The 20,000-nt window shown below is 34.0% G+C and overlaps 1 protein-coding gene and 1 long non-coding RNA gene across 9 annotated transcripts in view; one reads left to right on the top strand and one right to left on the bottom strand.

Moving 5' to 3' along the window:
* The window catches only part of LOC106875324 (uncharacterized), a 314,499-nt gene that overhangs the window by 236,527 nt on the left and 57,972 nt on the right, over positions 1–20,000 (bottom strand). The gene's annotated exons all lie outside the window — the stretch shown is intronic.
* Positions 1–20,000, top strand: part of LOC149133045 (uncharacterized) — a 37,957-nt gene that overhangs the window by 16,724 nt on the left and 1,233 nt on the right. Inside the window, exon 3 of the long non-coding RNA XR_016243812.1 lies at positions 13,714–15,735. This is a non-coding gene — a long non-coding RNA (uncharacterized LOC149133045). The remainder of the gene's footprint in view (positions 1–13,713; positions 15,736–20,000) is intronic.

A 20,000-nucleotide genomic window follows, 5' to 3' on the forward strand; every position in this document is an offset into this window, starting at 1 on the left:
AAGTAATTCTTTCCTAAATGAGTTGTACTTTATGTTCGAGACTCCGCTGAAGCCATAAGGTATTATTGACGCACTCAGCTATGGTTATACTGTAAACGAACGAGGATTAAATGAGAATAATTTATTCCCATTTTATAGCTGCTCCTTACACATAGACACGCACACACATTCACACACTCGGACACACACCTAAATAATAGATACATGCATACATACACACATACACACATATGTGTGTGTGTATATATATATATATATATATATATATATATATATATATATATATATAGGGCAGGGAATTGCCAATTAGTTAATAAAATTAATAATTAACAATTTTGCCAAGTAGTTCAGTATGCAAAAGAACGTTTATCGGTAAAACATTTATAATTATAAACATATAGGTATCAGCATGAGTTGCTTCACCAACATACTGAAAATTTAGAAATAGCAGTCAAAGAACTACTAATTCTAACTACAATTTTTTCTCTAACGGATATATATATATATATATATATATATATATATATATATATATATATATATATATATAATATAGGTTATGAGAGTTAATGGTGTCAGTAAGACCGAAAGGTGTCAGATTATGCTGAGTAAGTTCTATGGATAGAACATAGTTAAGCTCCAATTGCTATAGATCCGTAATGCATCTTACAGCCGTGCCGGTCACCTGTATGGTGAGGAATCCTACATTGGGGAGTGGTAACGACTAGGGCAGGGTAGCCGACTGCTTATTGTGATCATTCGTCTGTTGGTTTCCTCTAGCTTTGCTCTCTTTTATAAACCCAGTAAACATTCATATATTTCCGATTTCGCAGAAATTTAAACAACAGATATAAGAGACAAATTGAAAAAGATTCCCAACAATTCAACTTCTCTGGCTGACTTTAAGAACACCTAATAGGGGGTTCCATGTGCTCCATTTTTCAGGAGCAGAAACTTTTGAATGGGTTTTATAACAATAATGTTATTAAATATGTCATGATTAGAATTTTTTCTTAGGGTGTGTAAAGAGGAAAAGACCCCCTCCATTAAAATCTTAATCTCCAATTTTGATGAAATTTGAATCATGGGTACTCCAGTTTATTAGAGGAAATACAAAAGTCTAATTCTTCAATCCCATAGACACGGGCAACGCCGGGTATCTCTGCTAGTATATGTGTATGTGTGTATGTATTTACATACACACACACACACACACACACACACACACACATACACACATACATACATACATACATACATACATACATATATACATACATATGCATACACATTCACACACACACACACACACACATATATTTCCAAGACATTCATGACAAGGAAGATTATACTTTTTTGATTATCTGTTATTTAGTTCTGTTTATATATATTTCATAATCCGTCTGGAACTATATTTAGCTGTAATTGGCCTTCTTGTATATCAAGTGCGGAAAACACACTCCTCAAATATTTAACCAACTTACATTTAGTTGTATATACTTATATAGCCTCAGTCATTTTATGAATACATACATACATACATACATACATACATATATATATATATACTGTACTCCAGCAAGGCCATAGCTTTAGGGCTGAAACGTATAAAAGAATAAATGATTGTATATATATATATATATATATATATATATATATATATATATATATATATATATATATATGTATGTACATGTAATCTATATGTAAGTATATCTATTTTCTATCTGCCTCATCTCTCTCCAATTGTATGTATATATACGTGTGTGTGTGTGTGTGTGTGTGTATGTTTGTGTGCGTGTGTGTGTGTGTCTGTGTCTGTGTGCATGTGTGTGAGTGTGTGTGAGCACACAGGTGCGTATTTATGTGACTACTGCTTCGCAATTTTACATAGGAGATTGTTTACCATTTCCATGTAGAGAATCTACCCCGGGGAATATCAGATAGAAAATTTACGATAATTCGTCTTTGTTTAGAATATCCTGTGTCTTTTGCTATAATGAGCTCCGAGTGTATATGAACGTTTACTTTTGAAATAACTTCCGTTTTGTAGACCGCTAAGCGAGGGCATTGTGTTGTTTACAGAATTATACGCTTTTATCTCGTAATTATGTCCAGGATAAAAATACAATTTTTTTCTCATTTTAACATGAATTTCGTGATTGGTATCTACTTCCTTCCGTTTACGTTACACATTTTATATATATAAAATATATATATAATGTATGTAGGTATGTATGTATAAGTAAGCAAGTGGGCATATGTGTATGCGTGAGCGTTTGTGTCTGTCGGTATGTATATGTATGTATTTGTGTGCTAATGTGCGTTTCTGACATGATTCTGAAAAGGTCTGTGTAAAGCGTAACATGATTTCAAGAGGGAATTTTTTTTATAGAGTTACCTCTCTTGAACGTTACGATTTTGATACAGCATACGATAACAAGAGCGAGAAAGCATTTAGATTATTTTCCAACAGGAAGGTACAAATTATGCCTCGAAACAACTGCTTTTCTATGAATATCGCTCGCATGATATTGTAAAAAATATTAATATAAGCGTTTCCCCAATAACGTTCACATAATATTTTAAAATAGTCTTATCCTCTACACTAAGAAACTAATGCCTCTGCGTATTTAGTCCTCTAATTCATACTTTCTTGCCAAATGCTGGAAAACAATATATACAAACGTGCATACATACATCTCTATACATGTATAGTAATCCCTCGCTATATCATGTTTCACTTATCGCGGTTTATTATTTATGCTTACGTCGATTCCTCTCTGGTATTGTTTTGCATTTATAATAAAATAAATGCATACACATTATAAAAATAATATATATATATATATATATATATATATATATATATATATATATATATATATATATATATATATATATATATATATATATATATATATATATATATATTAGTTTTATAATTGAGTTTTTACCTGTAAATTTGGATTTTTATCCCTAAAATTATTATCATTATATATATATATATACATATACAGTACAGTACTGTTTCAATCTCGCGGGATTTCACCTATCGCGGGGTTTTTGGGAACGTAACACCCGCGATAATCGACGAATTACTGTATAGACATACACTTGAACACTTATATAAATAAAGAAGTATACATGCAGTTTTTGCTGAATATGGATTATTTTTACTAAATTATTTAATTGTGACGTTCTTTCTCTTTCGTACTTTCTTCCAAATTTGTTCGATTCCTATCTGAAGCAGTATTAACGTCCGAAACTTTAAACCTTCAATATTAACTTCAAGTAATCTTTTGAAGCGTGAAGTTAATTCTGCCTTCGTCAAATTTTGTTCGACCAGTACTGTTCTTCCTGCTTTCAATTCTTTGTGACTTTACATGAAATACCATGCCATGATATGACCCCCTCAATTGCTTGTTGTATCGTAGGGAAACCTTCATCACATACGTGGCGTATTGAGAACTTTGGGAGCAATCTCTTTGCAGATCTGACCAAAGATTTCTTCCAGGAGTAGCGAAAGAGACGACGGAGAGAAATGTAAGACAGACAGAGTAACAAGTGAGACAGAAAGAAAGAGAGAGGGAGAGAGAGAGATTAAGTGAGAGAAAGAGAGTGAGAAATTTAGTAAGAGAGAGAAAGAGATTTAGTTACAGAGAAAGGGTGAGAGAGATTTACTGAGAGAGATAGATAGAGGAAAATTTGCCCTACACAATACTAGTAACTTCTCTAAAGGTCCTTAAAAATGAAAGACAAGTTTAACATTTGAGGGAATTGAACGCCGGACAAAAAGAGCCAGCATAATTACCGTAAAGTAATCTATGTGACATTTTAATGACTATGCCAAAAAATCGCATTTTAGTTACTATACATGTGTATGTGTGTATGTGCGCGTGCGCGGCGCCTTTATGCAGTCAGTATATTTAATTTTTATTTCTGTGTACATGAATGTGTACGTATATATTCATAAATATAGAGTTAATATTTAATCATGAATTATGTAAATCTGCAATCGTTCATGTAACACCAAAATATCAGCCTCTGCGAAGCAACTCTAAAATAGTCTCTCTTGTATTGCATATGGTCACACAACTAATTTACTTGTGTCTGTTCCTATCAAAGGATGTAATTTGTAAATGTTTTACGGTACAATTCTGCTTTAAACACGCCATGTAATCTCAAATGATTGTTTTTTTAATTTTTAGAAATTTTCAGAACATTTTTGTGAATTTGTGTTCCACACACGGGAAATCATGATTTTGCAAAAACCAAAACAAAACAAAAAAGATTTTTTGGTGTATCATTTAAGGGCTATTTAGCTGTTATTTTTAGTACAGCTCACGACCACTTGATACCCTCCACATTTCTTTGTCACTTTGATGTATTGATATATTTCAACATCTTTCTCTTCATAAATACATTTAATAGTCTATTGCTGGGATTTAATTAAAAATTTAGACTGTCTGTATTTTAAACTCTGATTTTTAAAAAAAGCAAAAGAATCAAAAGAAAAAAATTAACTTCAAAAACTTAATTACGTTTATTTTTATTAGCCGTGTAATTTCCCGTGTGTAGAACACAAATACACAAAAATCCTCTGAGAATTCCAAAAAATGAACAATTCTAGAGGGGTTATATGACGTGCTTAAAGCAGAATTCCGCCTATTTTACTACTACAATCTGTTTCACATCACTATATCTCACATGAACACCTCATGGATGAAAAGCAATGACGACCCCTGCGGTATTTGAACTCAGAATGGTGAAATCGAAAGAAATATTAGGAACGTTAATGTGTCTGGCAGTTCGCTACCCGAACAGAAATGATCCTATTGTATTATAATATAACGAGAATAGACTTCGTTTAAAACAAAATCTATATCGTGTTCAATTTAGATTTAACTGTAAAGATTTCTTTGGTTTTTACGTAAACGTGTATTCAAATTTTCTGATATGTTATTGATTTTGAAAATTTAGATCCTAGAATTATATCAGATCGACACCTGTTTTGTGTTAATATGACGTACAATATTACAATAATCCGGTTGTCTGAACCGTATCATAGTTAATATTCTGTTTCATGGGTTGAGTATTTAAACCACTGTGGATCTGTGCCCCAAACATAACTATGTGGAATGGAATTATTACATCCATATTTATAAGAATTATCACTTTATCTGACAAGACTGTATTTATGCTATCGTAATTATATAAGATGTATAGCTAATCTCAGATTATAATGTTCAATTATATGTTGTGGTCTGATGTCAAGTTTAACACTGTCCCTTGTTCTAAATGATGTCTCCGTGCAACCATCTGTTACTACACCACTTTCATCTTACATTAACATCTTTCAAGCCCTAGCACGTGCCATCTGCCATCTGTATCTTACCATACCGATCTCGAACAGATTACGGTCAACATTAATAAAGTCGACGCTGATTATGGATTATTGGATATGGTTTTGAATAAGGTGGTTCAAACCATATACATACTGTGAGATAAAGAAAAGGAGACCCATTCACACGTCTGGAGCGGAAGAGCTTTTACACATATTGGGTTGGTGCATAATTATTGCGGCTTTTTTTCAACAAATTTCATTCAATAAAAACAATAACAATATTTAGCAAAAACATCTTTAAATGACTGTCGGCCAAGCAAATGGGAAGCAGTAATTGAAGCAAATGGTGAATATGCTCTGGAAGAATCATTTACATATATTTTTGTTACATGCTGTTGTTTTTGTTGAATAAAAAATGCCGCAATAATTATGCACCAACCCAAGACAATCGCAAATTCATAGGCACGTACAAACACGCACACATACATACAAACACACGCACACACAAGCACACTTTCACAAATACACCCACATACATACACAGATTTCCTTGATTGCATTGAAAGTAAGGCGACACGAATGATTGATATAGAACCCACCACCGCCACTACTACATTTCATTCGCTGTCACAGACCTGAAGTCAAATTGTTGTGCCATTCCTGCCCCAGCATCGAATGTTCTTTACTCCTTGAAACTGGTCGATCGATCGGTAGAACGTCTGAGATCTTCCGACTCGAATGATCACTCTCCGTTTGTCTCGCCACTTATAGTTTGACTGAACTTCCCACAATAACCAGTACAAACTCTTCCTCAGATCCTTTGATATGTGAAATTTCCTCCCTGAGCGTAATTACCTGTAACAATCACCATGAAATTTCTCTGGAAAAAATGTAATTCCTCGATCTTTCTGGTCTTGGAACACCTACACTATCCATTGACCCAGTATCCTCCAGTCCATACCAATAATTTAAACAAATTGTTAGTAAATGCGTTAAAATAGTCTAAAACATGCTCATGACTTTTTCCTTTAGATAAAATATTTGTAAATGAATCGACAGTATATTAAGGTCTATTCTTTTGTATGAATAAGCGAATTCCATAAAATATAACACGATAATGTATTCATTGTATAAAAATATAAGCAGAATATTAATAACACCTTAAACATACATCAACAGCCAAGAAAACATTTCACAAAATACAATATAAAACGACCCACTTTTGACCCCTCCAAAAGCATTTTGAAATATTTAGTATCAAAGGTGAATCGAATCAATAAAATCTTAAATTTATTTTGTACATTGGTAATGAATACTATGATTGGATTTCTTTACATTTCAAATGATCCTAATATTTTTCTAATTAATTTTTCTAAATGCTTTCTTCTTTCTCTCTCCAACAAATATAATTCTTTCCATTAGGTTAAATTCCACATTCGTTTACGTATGCAATAATAATTCTACTGTCGACTAAAAGGAGAGAGAGAGAGAGAGGAAAAAAAGAGACATAGAGAAGGAGAAAGAGAAAGAGAGGGAGAGAAAGTAGTAATAGTTCAATGATTGTATTTCTAAATCAATAACCCTATCCAATCAGATCTGACATGATTTATCAACCAAAGAAACGCCAGCTTTCTTTTCCTTCCTCCTCCTCCTCCCCTCCTCCTCCCCTCTTCATCCCCCTCTTCCTCCTCCCCTCCTCCCCTCCTCCCCTCCTCTCATCCTCCACTCCCCCTCTTCATCCGCCCCTCCTCCTCCCCTCCTCCCCTCCCCTCCTCCCCTCCCCTATTCCTCCTCCCCCTTCCCCCTCTTCCTCCTCCTCCTACTGCTGCTGCTGCAACTACTACTACTACTACTACTACTACTACTACTACTACTACTACTACTACTACTACTACTACTACTACTACTTCTGCTACTGCTGCTGCTTCTACTGCCACTTCTTTTTCTTCTGCTACTTCTACTGCTGTTGCTGAAGTTTTTTTTTTTTCCCGTCAGTAAACGTCTCTTGGCATCGCTTTGAATTATATTTTATATTCAATCAGCACAACAATAGGAAAACGTATTCCGTTATCTATTATTTCCAGCCGGAACCAGTCAAAAACAGAAAAAAAATAATAAACATAGGTGGCGATTGGACAGAATTATTAAAAGATGAGTAAAAGTCTTCGCGGTATCTCTTGAAATCCTTCCGACGTCATCTGGGCTCATTATCTTTTCGAGGTCGATAAAATAAAGTACCAATAAGTAGTGGGGTCGATGTGATAAACTTGCCACCTTCGCTAAAATTCAAGGATTTGTGCCCAAATTAAAAAGAATTATTTTACTATTGTTGCTGGGTTTCCGATGGCGAAATGGTTGAATAGTTACATCGTCGGAAAAAATGCTTAGGGGAATTATTCTGGCACTACGTTCTTAGTTCATATTCCATCGAAGTCTATTTTGCTTTTCATTCCTTTCGGGATCGATAAAGCAAAATATCAATTAAGTATTCAGCCAAAGCTATTAAAGCCGTTCTTGGGCTATTAAAGCCGTTCTTGGGCAATTAAAGCCCGAAAGGATGAAAGGCAAAGTCGACCTTGGCGAAATTTGAACTCAGAACCGCTAAGCATTTCGCCCGACGTGCTAACGATTCTCCCAGCTCGCCACCCTCTGTTCCTATAACAACAACAACAACAACTACGACAATAATAATAATATATATTACTGTTGCCCTTCAGTCAAAAATTTTAAGCAATAAGTATTACTGCTCTTAAATTGTAATTGACGCTGGTGTTTTAGCCATCGCCGTAATAGTTGATAGCTGATGGTTGACCCATTCCAGAATAAAATATCTTGCAATGAAAAACTCCTGCCATTTATGTTCTCAGTTCAAATCGGAATGGATGTCATTTCCCGCTCCAACATTCTAAATTTAACAGAATAATATGTAATTATGTACAGACTTCATTAAATTTGAAACACGAAATAGAATTTCTAATTTGAAAAGAAAAAAAAATATTATTTCGGGTTTAGTGCATAAATTTAGAGATCGTCGACGCATTATTTAATGAAGTTAATTTCAATTATCTCTTCAATATTATTCCATTGTTACGCTTGTTAAAATTGTTTCTTTCGAACATTTTATGATGTTGAAAATTTTGATTATGTCTTCTATTATGTTGTGTAGTTAAGGTTGGCTGTTAAGAGCATGAAGCTCGAACATACATTGTGGCAATGATAATAGTACTATAGTATTGTATGCGGCAGTGTGACGGAATGTGGATCGCTGAATTAATTAAGCCAAGAGTGTATCCTTACGTCGCCTTATATCTTTCTTTCAAATATTCTCAGGCTGGAATTTGCATATCATTATTCCAATATCGATGTTATAAATATCAGTAAAACAGAGAAAATTGACTTAAAAGACTCTCTTTCTCTCTCTCTCTCTCACTCACTCACATTTAATCTTTCTCTCTCTCACTCTCTCTTCTTTTGAGATTTAAACTGATGTCTATGTAAGAAATCAATCTTTGATTATAAATCTTTAAAACTACAGATATTTCTCTGTAGACAAAAAAACAAAAAAAAAAACAATTCAATTATATATATATTTCACCGCATATATACGCGATATATGATTTATCTGGCAAATTTGAATCCATAATTCTTCTGATTACACTTGTATAATCTTTGGTGAATCTAAACTAGCTAATATCATCTTCATTTCTACACTTGATATAGAAATTATAGAAATCATATTGTATGTTTTCCTGCACGTATACCAAGTATGTTTTGTCTAGTAAATTTGGATCCCAATTCTTACCGTTTTATCACATAAGGTTTTATCACTTAAGCCGGTCATAGCACTTGCTTGTCTACACACACACACACACACACACACACACACACACACACACACACACACACTCACACACACATACACATAAATATATATGTATACATACATGGATACTTCATATTGTAATTGCAAGTGTCTCCATGTATACGTACATATCATAGTATAGCTAATGAATATAGATCTCAATTTTCAACTTTTCTTACGGTGTTTAATTTAAGCGAGCCAATATTAACTGTAAACATACAAACTATATTTTATATATTCCATGCATATATACACGCTCATAAATTTCTATTCTAAATCTTCCCTTTCGCATATGTATGAAGTAAAACGGTGAGCTGACAGAATTGTAAACACTCTGGACTAAATGTTTAGCGACGTTTCCTCCGTCTTTATGTATTAAGTTAAAATTCCGCCAAGATCGAGTTCGCTTCTCATTATTTCAGGGTCCATAAATTAAGTACCAATTTAGCACTGAGGTTGTCATAACTCTTTTCTATTATTTGGAACTTTCAGAAAATTTTAGTGTATTTTTGTTCTACACACGGGAAATCGTACGATTATGGAAAAAAACAAAAATTAATTTTTCGAAGTTCAATTTTTCGAATTTTCTTAAATATCAAAGTTTAAAACACAGGCAGTCCAAATTTTTGGCTTAAACCCCAGAAATAGACTGTTAAATGTGTTTATGGGGAGAAAGATGTTGAAAAATATCGTTACGAAGAGGGTATCAGGTGGTCGTGAGATGTGCTAAAGGCCTCGTGCCTAAAGTGGAGAGAATTCTGTATGTATGGGGTATTATATCCGAACCAGTCGATATCAAATATGAGCAATTTGATTTACATTTTTTAAAGTTATCTTTGCCAACTTTCCGTTGAATTCATTAGGGAATTTTCTGAAATATTCAAGCATTAACAATATGTTATGTAATTTAATATCCGAGCAATTGCAATTTAACGCTAGTGATGCTCATAATTCTCAAAGTGTACTCTGATCTCCATTAGGGAATCTCTAAGAAATATCAATATCGCTATTTCATGCCTTGGCGCTTCTCTAACAACTATATCTGACCCGTGGTTACCTATAATCATTATAGCTTCAGGCATTATTTTAATCGTAATAAATGCTGATATCTTTAGTTGGTTATATTATGGGGCTAAGTTCCCATATCATTGCTTTTTCAGCATTTCTTTAAAATTCCCGTTGGAATACTGCTTAACCATGAAGTGGATTTCAAGTTAATGTTCAATATTTACTGCCCAAGTATGGTTAACCCCACTCTCTCTCTCTTAATTCATTTTTCTACAAAAGGGAACACGTAGGAAACTTGTGGAATAGTGGTTGCAGGATTTAGGGAATAATGAAATCCGTTCAATTCGTGGATCCAATGCACGTAATATCATTGAATGATGCAATACATTTCATGCTGCTCCAATACTAGCTGTAACAAGTACCTCCTAGCTATCGCATCCAGGATATTCCGCTGTGAAGGAATAGAGAGGATGTCTCTGTGTGCCCTCGACTACATTGATGCCTAAAAGCATGGTGTGCCCTCGACTACGTTGATGCCTAAAAGCATGGTACATGTGGCAATTTCATACATGTTGCTAGTGATGGCTGACTTGTACAGAAATAAAAGTATAAAGCTTTCTTTACATTGACGTTCTTACAGAGTATTCCTCGGATCTTCTTTCTGCTTTACATATTATGAATACTTTAGTTTTTATAACTTATGAACCTCGGTATATATGCAAAGAATTCTTTCTTCAGGCTATTTGGTTAAGATGTTCCCTTCGAAAGCACGCAGTTTCGGATTCAGTCCAATGAAACGGCACCGGAGGATAGTGTCTTCAAGTATACCACAGCACCATCGAAGAACTTGTGAAATAATTTGGTACACTGGCAGTAGAAAACTGTGCGGAAGATTATTGTATATATGCATGTGCTCATCAAATTCTGCGTAAAACTAGAGAGGCGGCATTTTTTGCTATCATAATGCTCATCGTCAAAATACATTTTTCAAAATACGGAATGCAAAGAGATTTCTTCCTCAAACTCACATTTCTTTACACTGAAAGCTGTTTGTTTACTGTTCAGTTATTCGCAGTCAATATAATAGCTATCTTGCCAAATTTTTCTTTTAGCCGATCTTCTAAGATAGCAGAACGTAAACAAACCATCACGGAATGACGAACGGTTTTCTGTAAACAAACACTAAGATGAACACAACACAAATACACAATCACACAGTTACACTTACACACACACACACACACACACACACACACACACACACACACACACACAAATATATGTATGTATATATATATATATATATATATATATATATATATATATATATATATATATATATATATATAGCGACGTGCATTATGGTAGCAAAAATGCTGCCTCTCCAATTTTACGCAGAATTAGTAATAAGAAGAGGTGGTCCTATGCTGTTATAAAGGCTTCGTGATACTTTGGTAGCCCGTGTTTTAACAAAATGGCAATTTATTTTAGTTAAGGCGACTAACTGGTGTTACTGTTTTCATTGCGGTTGCTTGCATTCTTCGTTGAAATCACACTATGTTCCAATTTAGTTTGAATCCTTTGTGACCAATTAACAAAGTGCCAGTTTGGTAATGTGTCAGTTTCCCATTTTCTGTTTCTCTGGTATTCTTGTTTGCTTTTGTATAGAACGAATTGGTTCTGCTATATTTGAAATGCACGAATCAAGCCAGTACACTTACAAAATCATCGGGACTAGAGGTCCTATGTAGAAACGGATTCGTCAAATAGGACAAATTTTATTATATGTTAACTATACGTTAACTATACAAATTTTATTATATGTTAACTATACGTTAACTATACAAATTTTATTATATGTTAACTATATAGACACATTTTTATAACTTTGTAGTTTATGTACTACATACACAAATGAGCACAAACACATACAAACACACATTGACATGCACCCACACATGAATACGTATGGAGACGCACACGCACACATATATTTGGTGCAAGAACCGGAGAAATCTAACCCGATACTTGTTTTAATTATTTTTAATTGACAGAAATTTCATTGGTACAAAAGGTCGAAGGTTCATGCAATGTGATCATCAAATATAATGTGCTTATAAAATACTGTATATGAGTGGGTGTGAGTCAGTGTGTTGTGTGATATACGCTTAATAAGTATTGCATTTTCAAGCCTGCAGAATGTTTACCGCACAGCGTCAAATGAACTGCGGACCATGATGCAATCCAGCGAAGCTGCACACAGAAGATCGCCTCATTGCAACTGCTGAACTACAAAGTCCACCGAGGTCGACTTTGCCTTTAATACTTTCGGGATCGAAACATTAAGTACTAGTTGAGTACTACGGTTGATGTAATCGACGTAATCCTTCCCCCCAAATTTCAGGCCTTGTGCTTACGAAGAAAGAATATACCATAACTTCTATATATATATATGTTGTTGTACTTGGGGATGGTCATATTGCCAGTTTAGCCAATAAAAACACACGCACTGTATATTTGGTGTTAATTTGCTTCAGCTTTATATTACATTAATCTTAATCTTATTTCGGCCAGAGTTCTTTCGTCACACTTCTGTCACCTCATCAGTGGTCCTTTGTTTCCTTCTTTCTTATGTGTGTCTCACCTTGCTAACTATCAGCCATTTTGTCTATATATATATTTATATATATATATATATATTTATGTGTATGTATGTATATATATATATATATGTATACATATATATATGTGTATATATATATATATATATATATATGTATACATATATATGTGTATATATATACACACACTTTATTTTTATTAAAGCTGCAAAAACATCACAAAAATACAATAATGAACTGCTACTCGGAGTTTCCCGTTCCCGTTCGTCGGACAGTTTAGATTGAATTCATACATACATACATACATACATACATGCATGTACGTATGTATACATGTATACACATACACTTGGATCTATTACAACTTATTGAAAACTTATTGTCTCTGTTTTAATGCTGGTGTAAAAACACGAAAAGATAATTATTGTTTTTTCTTCGATTATTTTCCCTCCACTTAAAATTTTCCAGCATAAATATCTAGTCTCATTCACAATTACAATCATATATTTCTCTGCAGAAGCAGCTTTACACAGCTGTGCAAAACTGGCGAAAATCCAAACTTATTTCTCATATTAGACTCATCTCCAAGGAAATATTCGGAAGAATGAATCAGAATCAGTAGATCAATATCTTTAATTTTTTCTTGTCTCGATTTATTTTCTTTTTTTCTTTCTTTTCTTCCCGCCCGTATTCTATTTCAGTATTTCATAAAAGAATTCAAATTGCTTAAATTTGGATATTAATGCATTCGTGTGCTTTGGGCCAGTTCACGAAAATTCATTTCAAAACGATTCATTGCTTCCATCGTTTTCCAATTTAGCAAGGTATTGTTTTTCTATTATTTTTCCTTCAGTTTTTTTTTTGTATAATTCTAGCTGCGTGGTAAGTTGAAACCGATGTGGAAGAATTTCCGAACAAAGCATCCTATAATCCAGAATGAACGAACAGCACTTAGATGATGTCAATACGGATGAATCGGTAACCAATGCTCGATGGAATGTACTAAGGACAGGCATTATATTAGACAGTTCCAGTATGAAAACAAAAAAATACAATCTAAAAATACCCGGAATTCTTCAATGTTATATCATTTGTTTTTTCGGTTGTAATATTGATATTCTTTAAAACAATATATATAAGATTTCATAAAAAATAATCGTACAGTAAAGAAATGTAGTATGTGAATTTCTTGCTTTTTTTCATATCTTTCGTATTCTATGTTACAAGTTATATTTTGCGCTATGCATTCACCGGGAAGGTCGGAAAAAATACTCTCACGTGACCACACATAGACATATACACATGCACACATACACAAGCACAGACATACATGCATATACGCAGAAATACCTATCGTTGGAGAATTTTGAGTCACTCGATGATAAAAAAAAGAATGCAACAAAATACTAAATCCAATGCAATGTTCTGAGCCCTTAGAACGATAAAAAACCGAAAAAAATGAAAATATAAAGAGAAAAATAAATAAATTTATAATTTAGGAAGAATTTCAGCAGTCTTCAAGGGTAGATGGAACTAAATCGATCGGTCCTAGTTCATGACTGATACATTTATTTTTCTTTAACCCAAGAAATGAATGACAAGGTTTACCTTGACGGTAATTGAGCTCAGAATGTAAGGCAATGTAATAAAATGTAGTTAAAAATTTTAATCCTTTCCAATTTAAGCTCAAATCCATATATCTTGAGTGAATGGAATTAGTCAATTTTATAGCCTGCAGTCCTTCAATGGTACTAAATTTCTTCACCTCAAGAATGGATGAAAGATAAAGCTAATGCCGGAAGGATAGGATCTTAGCAAGTAAAGAGCCGGAAGCAAAACCAGAATGCATTAAGTCGATGATCTAACGATTCTATACATTCATCGCCCTGGAATTTCCAGTTTGGGAGAGAGGCCAACAGTTTTGAGAGAAAAGCGTTAGTCGATTAAACGCTCTCAGTGCTTTACTGCCACTTGGTTTTACAGATAAATATTTGAATCAGACTAAAAATAAAATAAACACACATACAATAATTACATGGAAACATATAACTTCAAATAGTATCGAATTATTTCTAGAAAAGAAGTAGTTTTGAAAATATGCAGACGATAGACGGCAGATAATAAGATTAAATATTTATGCTCACTTAAACGTGGATGTTCTGTTAGAACAAACTATACTGCGGTAGTTATCAGGAGAAAAACTCTGATATTGTCTTTTGGTGCAAAATGCACTCTAGTTTGTATCGGTAACGGGGAGACACACCCCTGTCGTCTTCAGCACCGACACCACCAGATCACGTAATTTCGACCTTCTTTGGTGGTGCCAATGGTGAACGCTCGACCACTAGAGAGAGCAGCAACTAACCCCCCTCCCCGCCAGCGATATATAGAATAAAAGCGCCATATCGAGATTACCGAGTGAGCTTGTTAAAAATATTTATTAGCAATGAAAGCAATATTAATGCGGAAAGGAAATACTTATTCCTACTTCAAGGCGGCGAGCTGGCGGAATCGTTAGCACGACGAGCAAAATACTTAACGCATGTCGTCTGCCTTTACGTTTTGCGTTCAGACTCCGCCGAGGACGACTTTGCATTTCATCCTTTCGGGGTTAATAAAATAAATACCAGTTAAACACCTGGGTCGATATAATCGACTTACACCGCTCCCAAATTTCCTGGCCTTGTGCCAAAATTCGTAATCATTGTTTATGTTCATTTAAATGTGGATGTTCTCTTAGAACAAACTATACTATGATAGAAAGATGAAAATGCTTACAGCAACGCGCAAGTACTAAAACGTTAGTAGAATACGTCACAATGTACGGAAATATCTGAATATTAAAACGTGTCTCGTTGCACCAAACGAAATATCGTTCGTGTAGAATAGTTTACAACGTAGGTTCATATCTTGGTATTTATTTGAATCATAAATATTTCTGAACTATTACCAACTTTAAATCACATTGTAAAATAATAGATTTGTGCATTACAATACTACAAAGTAGAGAATTATATTCCAACGATATCAGTACAACACCTAATATTTACTCTAACTGGGGTCACTTTTCTTACTGATAAGTATGTATGTATATCTGTATGTATGTATGTATGTATGTATTGTATTTATTGTACACGCCCTCTTGTTTGCGGTTTTTATTCGTTTATTTGAATTGACTATATATACATATGTGTGTGTACGTGTGTATGTGTGTGTGTGTGTGAGACCATAAGTCAGGGGAAAATGCACTCGTACATCAGTCAATGGAGTGGGTATATTAATGGAAGTGTATAGTATTATATATACATTACAAGCAATCTTCCCAATTTGTTTCGCGCTAGAAATTCACCAGAGTGTTGGGTAACAGTCCGATTATGTAATCCTGCGCTCATCAGAGGTACCTCTGTACACATCGATTAATATGTATGTGTGTGTTTTTCTGTTTATTTGTTTGTGTGTGTGTGTGTGTGTGTTGGTTATGTGTCTTGTAGTCATATTTCTCATTACCACAATTCCTGACAGCTGACGTCTGTTTATTTAAGACCCTGCAACTTGTTAGTTCGGGAAGACAGAACGATACCAGGTTTTAGAAATGCCCCAGACTTTGTTCAACCAAAACGCTTTAAGGTGCTACCCCAACGTGGCCGCAGTCCGCGCGCCAATCAGAGACAGTTCTCACACACTTGGTTAACAATTCAAATAAATAACTAAGTACAAATAAGTTCAATGTAAAATGTCCATATAACTGAAAATCCAAATGATCCATTTAATAAAATTATTTCATGTGGAGTATGTAAACCAATAAAGTCAGGAGGTGAATATGTATTTATTTAACCACGCGAATTCTATAAGATTAGGGTCGTTTGCAAACTTCTTCATGTAATATTGATTACACTGTGGGAAACCGTGTGGCGATCCATACTGAAATTAATATTAAGAGTGAAGAGGGCTGAAAATGGCTTCAATCCAATGGAAGTCACATCATTAAATAGATATATGTCCGCCCTCACATACTTCGTGCATTAATGGCTTTACATATAAATATGTACGTATATGTGCACATGGACACACATCTAGTAACATACATTTATGGAATGTATCTGGCTGGTTTGATATGAAATACAGAAATAGAGAAATAAAGCACTATCTTTTCTACCGAAAGAACGGTGCCTGTTTTTGGTTAGATAAGAATGTATTAAATTGAGATACTGAGTAAATTTGATTCTTAAAGCCTCGTTGGATGTTATATAGAAAAGTGATAAGGACGAATTGAGATTCTTGTTTTGTTATTTTATGAATTCCTCAAGAAATCGAAATTTCATTTATATGTTAATGTGGCATTATAATCAAGATAAACTAGAAATTATTTATAATGGGCAATCCAATTATATCATTGTGTTTATCAGCCAACCCACTTGAATAGTGCCAAAACACACACATACTCAACCACACATACTCAACCACACATACACACACAAACACACACATGCAACCACTTACACACACAAACACACACACGAACACGCAAATACATACATACGTACATGCATATATAGGGGAAGGCGGAGGTGTCCAATTGGAGAATCGACAAAATGATGTGTAGATTGATTTGCGTTAATCACTGCAGCTATCTGTATAGTGAACCAAAAACCAGCCCGCGGTCATATCCACTTTTAATCTCACGGACGAAGATATAAATCGGCAATTCTGAACCGAGGTCAACTCCAAACTCGTTCGTTCGATTCCTTACTTGATCTGGAATTGTCTGTGATGGGATTTGGAGACGACGGTCTATGTTAGGTTTAAAAGTGCTCGTGACACGTTGTGAGCAACGAGATCACCCTATCTACCCAATCAAGGACTCAGGAACAAAACCCACAAGATTTACAAACAAATGTATAGATGTACTTACGAGCATATACATGTATGTTTTTGTGTAACTTTTTATTTAATATCCTTACTCTGTCTATCTGACTGTTGCAAATAATGTATATGTGCATGTGCGTGAGTATATGTATGCATATATACATATATATATATATATATATGTTTATATATGTGTGTATATTAAGAATAATATATACATGTATGTATATATATATATATATATATATATATATATATATATATATATATATATATATATATATATATATATATATATATATATGCCTTCGATACGCGGAGTAGTTTAAACAGGGACAACTGACGAAGGGGTATACTCTTTATCTTGCATGTCTCGTTTCTTGTTTGTTTTTTTTTCGTTGTTGGAAAACATTTCGTTTTCGTGTTTATGTATTCGTTTCTCATTGTGTCTAACGTTATTGTTTTGATGTGCTGTACCCATATATGCATGTATGTATACATATAGATGTAGGTATGTACATATATGTATGGAGATATGCATATATTTATATATTATTTATGCATATATATATATATATGTATGTATATTAGAGGAAAAGGACAACAAAAACCAAGGCAGGACGAGTATCTCAAGTTATTTATAATAATTTAATCAGGCTAAGGTGAATTTGAAGTCTTAAAGCTGTTTCTGGGATAGCCTAGAATGTCAGCACACTGGGTATTCTGTCATCAGAGACAAAGTATGTACGAAAGATGTGGACATGGAAATTAACAGTTTATGAGGAATGTATTCTTCAATCTACTTTCACTCTTTATTCTTCTATGCTCACCTTGTCTCTGAAGACGAAATACTCAGTGTACGAGCATGCTAGTCTGTCACTGGGGTCTTCTCAGAAACAGCTGTAAGGCTTCAAATTCATCTTACCCCAATTAAATTAATATGAATATCTTGAGATACTCGTCCTGATTAGGTTTTTGTTATACATTTTCTTTAAATGTATATATTTAACGAGAAGCCTAATACGGATCCCTAGCTGCAGCCTTATCTGTGAAAACTGAACGTAACGTATGGCCAATTACAGCACATACCCAGGGTACCTATTCGATCAGATAAGATCACCAGTGAGCTAAATCCCTCATATTCTCTGTCTCTCTCTTCTCTTCTGTTTTTCTTAAGTTCTTCCTCTGAGGAAGGAGCGGGTTTGTAACAAAGATATAAAGTTCCATTGTTGGACTATCACTAGTTACGCGAGTTCTGCTAGTTAAGTTTCTGCATGAACTACTGTTGAAGTGATTGCTCAGATTATACTTACCCCTCCATTTATATATATATATATATATATATATATATATATATATATATATATATATATATATATATATATATATATATATATACATACATACATACATACATACATACATACATATAATAATGGACTCTCCCGTCGTTAGAAAATGTATGAGAGTTCGACAATTTCTTCACACACAGATGATTTGTTTATAGTGATTAAATGTTTGGGTAGACATAACCTCACACCCTCTATCAGATCGACATTACCTGTAGAGGTACAACGGGTGCCACATGTCAGATGTCGAAATGATCACAGAGCAAGTGCTTTGCTCAAGAACACAATGCAACGCGCGATCTGGGAATCGAACCCACCGCATCGCAATCGTGAGTGCAACACCTAAACCACCAAGCCATGTGCCTTCACATACATACATAGCATATGGTATAATTATAAACATGGCACATTTTAACCATTTCTCTGTAGACCGAAAAAATGATGAGCAACCTTAATCGATTTTCATACCTTATTGGGTTCTTAATAGAGGCGTCTACATCATTGTGACAGTCTTCCGAGAAACAAGCACCCAAACTGCTTATGTACTCAACAAATGCAGCAGTTACACTATGGAGTTCCTAATTTGCATATCGAAAGTGTATAACATTCTATAAATACTACCGATGTGTGTGTGTTTGTATCATATGTATACATTTATGTATGCATGTACGTATCTACACATAAGCATACGTATTTATATTAAACAGAGTAGGGATATTAAATACATAGATACATAAATAAATACATTTATCAATATATGCTTGTATGAATATTTATATATGTTTATGCTGTGAAATTATTGGAAGCATCTGTATAACGTTCATTTTTTTTTTTAACATCTGATTTTTTTAATCTGGACTTTTAGATATTGTGATATGAATATTTTGAAGTATGTGGCGTGTTTTAATCACAGTATCAGACTTTCTGGCTTTGCTAGTGTCGACTAT

The sequence above is a fragment of the Octopus bimaculoides genome, chromosome 12, assembly GCF_046866305.1.
Source record: "Octopus bimaculoides isolate indiv1 chromosome 12, ASM4686630v1, whole genome shotgun sequence".
Taxonomy (NCBI): Eukaryota; Metazoa; Mollusca; class Cephalopoda; order Octopoda; family Octopodidae; genus Octopus; species Octopus bimaculoides.